Raw genomic sequence first — 4,497 nt, forward strand, 5'->3', positions numbered from 1 at the left:
GCAGAAGGCACAGAGGCTGGCTTCCACCCTCCCTCCCACTCCAGGACGGAAGCCAGGACCCGGGCACAGCGTGACGGTCAGCGACCCTCGGCCCCCAACCCCAGGGCACGCGTGGAAAGAACTGGAGTGGGGACACACTGAACCGGGGAGCCCTGAGCCCCACAGTCCCAGGGCACCTTCCCGAGCCTGGGAACCCTCGACACCAAAGGCGTGGCGGGGAGAGCTGAGCCGAATCAGCCAGGCTTCGTGCTGGGGCCGGGGGGGGGGGGGGGGGGGGGGGGGCTTGTGGATGCCCCCCGCCCCCCCAGCGGAAACTAAACTTTGGCCACTAGCCCGGTGGAGTGCTCCTCCTCCTCCTCCCTCCCGCCGAGGGGCGGCCCGGCCCGGCCACAAGTTTGGGACCAGACGCCCCGGCGAGTCCAAGGCGAGGGCCCCTGTTCTGCTTTCCTCACTTCTGGAAAAGACCCCGTGTTTCATCAACTGTCCTGATTCGAAAGCCAGGAGCCGGCCTGGGACCCGTTCTGTGTGTGTGTGTGTCACAAATCATCCCGAGCCTCATAGTTTCCCCCTGACGTCAGCCGCAGGGTTTGGCTCCGAGGGGCCTGGGAGGTCCTGCGAGCCTAAGCGCGGTCGTCTTTGCAAAGTGAAATCAGATGGTTTTTCCAAACCTCCCCCAACCCTGCCTCCTCCGCTCCCTCTCTCTCTCTCTCTCTTTTCATTATGTTCCTTGGACCACGTCCAGATGTTTCCTGCAACAACAGCCCTCCAAAATTCACAAAAAGAGAGAGCAAGGCGCGCGGCTTCCTGCCGGCGGGTGGACAAGCAGACGTGGCGGGGCGGGGGCGGCCACGTCCGCAGGCCGGGGAGGCGCGGGCCCCAGGGCGCTCCCAGGCCTCCGCTGCCGCCCCGCCCCAGGGCTGGACCCTGGGAGGACACGGTTCTGGGGCCACAGGGCCTTAAGGACGGCTGCTCTCTCCTGACGCCAGGGTCCTGGCCACACTGGGAGCCCGGGGGGGCCGGGGCCGGGGAAAGAGCTGCGCAGAGCTTCGGGACCCGGCTTTGGGCTGCGACGGGCCTGCTGGGGGTCCCAGCCCCACAGCCGAGGCGTGCAGCCATGGGGAAGCCACGTCTCCACGCGGAGCCTCTGCTTCCACGCTAGGGCCCGTGCTGGGAGCGTCCAGTAAAAGCAGCCTCTGTCCAGTGCTGGCGCCAGAGACCGACTCACCTGGAGGCAGGTGTGGAGCTGAACGGGGAGGGCCGGTTCCAGAGGGCTCAGGGGAGAAGGGGCATCTGCGCCCTGGAGGGAGCCCAGGTTAACCTCAGGCAGAGATGGGGGAGCGTGGTCGAGGCTGGGAACCACTTGGAGCCACGGCCCGAAGACTAGACATACTCACAGTTGGGGCCTGAGACCCCTCTGGGAGGGCTGGCACAGGAGGGCCCCCGGGGGGCTGCCTGACGGGCCCGGGCCATCCCAGCTCTGCCGGCACCCCAAAGCCTCAGCGAGGCCAACGTGGAAGTACCACCAGAGCCCAAGGAGAAAGATCCAGGCGCCGCCTTCAGAGGCCCCCACAGGCCCCCTGCACCCCAGCTGCAAAGAAGACCCAAGTCTTCGTGTCCATAGTTCTGCCACACAGTGTCCCCTCCACGCTGTTTCCCGGTGCCCAGGAGGGTCAGATCTGGGACGGGGCGGGGGGCCAGCACCCGCCTCCCCAGCCCACGGAGGCTCCCCACACCCAGAGCACTGTGGTTCTCCCCGGGGACTCGGGGATCCACATGGCTGCCCTGGGGGGCCAGAGCTGGGAATGTGGACAGCCGGGGAGAGGCGTCGAAGGCCCGGGAAAGCCTCAGCGAAATGTGGCAGGGGTCTGTACGTGGGGGCTCCTGGGACAGGACTGCCCTCTACGGGCTGTGGCAGAAATGGGGCCGACACGGTCCCCACTCCCCTGCCCGCAGGGCCAGCCCGCAGCGGTGTGGTTCCGGGGCCCGGTCGGCGCTCACATGCTTCCTGGACCCGGGGTGCCCACACGTGGGGCCGATCAGGGAAGCCACCTGAGATCGCCGGCTGTCGGTCAGGTGCACGCAGTTGACCCGAGCCTTTGGCCCTGCAGAGGCCGAGCTGATCCCGTGAGGCCCAACTGCCCCTGCAGTGCCCCCCCATCTCTGCCTCAGCAGCAGAGACTCTCTGGCGTGCGCCACGGCCCCAGGGAAACTGAGGCAGGGCGTCTGAAGGGCTCAGACGGTGCCTCCCAGCAGCTGGGCCAGGACCAGACCTTTCTTCAGAAAGCACAGGCTGTGGGCACATGGGGTCTGCCGAGTGAACCCTCTTTTCCTGCATGGCGATAGACCAGCCGTGCACTGCGTGGGGAGGCACCGCCCGAAGGAGCCCGGGCAGGGGAGAGAGTCCGAGGGCAGACTCCCGGTCCCGCCCGACACAGGGCCGGCCCCGCGGGGTCCAGGACACCTGCTCACGGGGGATGCGTGGAGGCCAGATGGGGTCACGGAGCCCAAACCCACGCCCAATCTCACACGGCGCACCCACTCGGCCTCCCGAGAGAGGTGGACCCACACTTCCAGCGGCTCCGCGACCGGGCCGGGCCTGGCTGCGTGGGCGTGACCCCCCCCCCCCCCCCCCCAGTCCCCACCGGGCTTCCTCCCTCGGCTTCAGGGGGAGTTCAGGCTCGACAGGCGCGCCCCTCACGGCGACCACACTGCTGGGCCCTGCCCCAACCCACCCAGAGCCCCCGAGAAGAACGCACAGACCCCTTCTTCCGTGGAAGGTGCAGCAAGTGTCTGCGGGGGGGGCACTGTTTATGCCGGATGAAGCCGCGGGGTACACACAGCAGAGGAGGAAGGTTTGGGGGGAGAGGGACCCGCTGGCCGCCCACCCCGCGGCCCCGGAACCACAAACCTCAATCCTAGAACAATCCTTCCCCTACAGCAGGGAACATGGACCCCACCAGAGCGCGGAAGGGACATGCCTCTGGTCACACAGAGCTGTCAGCCCTCAGCCACCAGCACGGTCACCTATCCAGAGACGTCCCCAGTGCAGGCGTAATCTTTTGATTCTTCGCAGAAACATTTCTGCGGAAGATCCGTGTCAAAAGGCTTTTATCAGCGAGGAGCATCCGAGCAGCCCGGCCCGGGGCCCCAGCAGCAGCCCGGGAGGCCTCGGTCGGGAGGAGGGAGGCCTCGGTCAGGCCCCGGGAAGACCAAACAGGCGGCAGCTGGAGAATCCTGCCTGGTTACGGGTGAGCTTTGGGACTCCCACCTGCGACAGAAAACCAGGGGCTCTAGAAGGTTCTCAAGCATAGGCGCAACGGCCTTGTCAGCAGTGGGACCAGGTCGCCCTGTCCAGGGGCCCGGCCAGTACAGCTCGAGACCTATGGGCCCACCTGCCAGTAGCTGAAGAGGGGAAATCGTCGACACTGGTCGAGGGACAGAAATCAGAGGATTTAACCCCAGCGCTCCTCCAGGTGCACCTGGTGGGGAGGTCCTCACAGCTCCTCGACCTCTTCACACCATCCTCGACCTTCCCGAGCCCTACACGGGTCCCAGGGATGAAATTAGAAGATTTTGTGCCCGAGGACCTCCTGTTCCGTGCCCAGCCCAGAGGGGAAGCCTCCCAGCGCTCCCCCCGCCCCGCCCCTGGCTGCGCTTTGCCTGCGCTCCCGCCGCACTCTGAGCTCGTCCCCGTCCTGACCCAGATCAGCCCACACGTGCTGTCTGCTGGCAGCCCCGTGAGAATGTTCTGGACTTTCACTGTCCAGTATGCCGGCTACGAGCCACACGTGACTTCGGAGAGCTCGGAACACAGCTCGCACGAGCGGAGACGTGCTGCGAGTGTGAACGGTACCGCGTCTCTAGGACTTTGTGCCGAAAACCAAATGAAGAAGAGCTCGTTAGTAACTTTTGTGTTGCTCGCGTATCGAAGTCATAACAGTTCCCCATACTGGATTAAATAAAAGTATATTATTAAAGGTCACGTGGCTCCCGATGCGACTACCAGAACGTTCCTAATCCCATATGTGGCCCACACTGCGTCTCCGCCAGAGGCACCGGCCACCTGCCCAGCCAGCTTGGGTTTCTGGGCAGTGTCTGCTGAGCAGATGGGTGAGTGGGGGGGGCACCCTGGGGTCTCCGACCCGCCCCAGCACGACGGTCCTGTCGTCATGCGGGTGCCCTGGGACGGCACGGAAGCACGGCCCCCTGCTCTGGGGCGTCGTGCGCTCGGCCCCGCCGGGCACTGGGCCCCGTGCTGGGGTCTCGGGGCACCCCACGGAGAAGCCAGGGGGCCCCACGAAGGAGGAGTCCACAGGCTGCTTAACATGCCCCGGACCAAGCCTAGAGGCTTTGAGCGGGCAGAAGCAAGGCACGGGGCGGCAGGGGTGGGGGGACTCGGTGCTGGTCTTTTCCCTGGAGCCCACGAGGCCAAGGAGAGCGGAAGCAGGGGGCAGGGCAGGGAGAGAGCGGGCCGAGCCTCCGGGCCAGGAGCGTCAT

At 66.3% G+C, this 4,497-nt stretch overlaps 1 long non-coding RNA gene across 1 annotated transcript; it reads left to right on the plus strand.

Moving 5' to 3' along the window:
• Positions 1 to 849: 849 nt before the first annotated feature.
• Positions 850 to 3,980, plus strand: LOC132024963 (uncharacterized). The gene is made up of 2 exons (XR_009406360.1): positions 850 to 1,235; positions 2,939 to 3,980. It is a non-coding gene; the product is annotated as an uncharacterized LOC132024963 (long non-coding RNA).
• The last annotated feature ends 517 nt before the right edge of the window (positions 3,981 to 4,497 follow it).

The sequence above is a fragment of the Mustela nigripes genome, chromosome 9 (genome assembly GCF_022355385.1).
Source record: "Mustela nigripes isolate SB6536 chromosome 9, MUSNIG.SB6536, whole genome shotgun sequence".
Lineage (NCBI taxonomy): Eukaryota > Metazoa > Chordata > Mammalia > Carnivora > Mustelidae > Mustela > Mustela nigripes.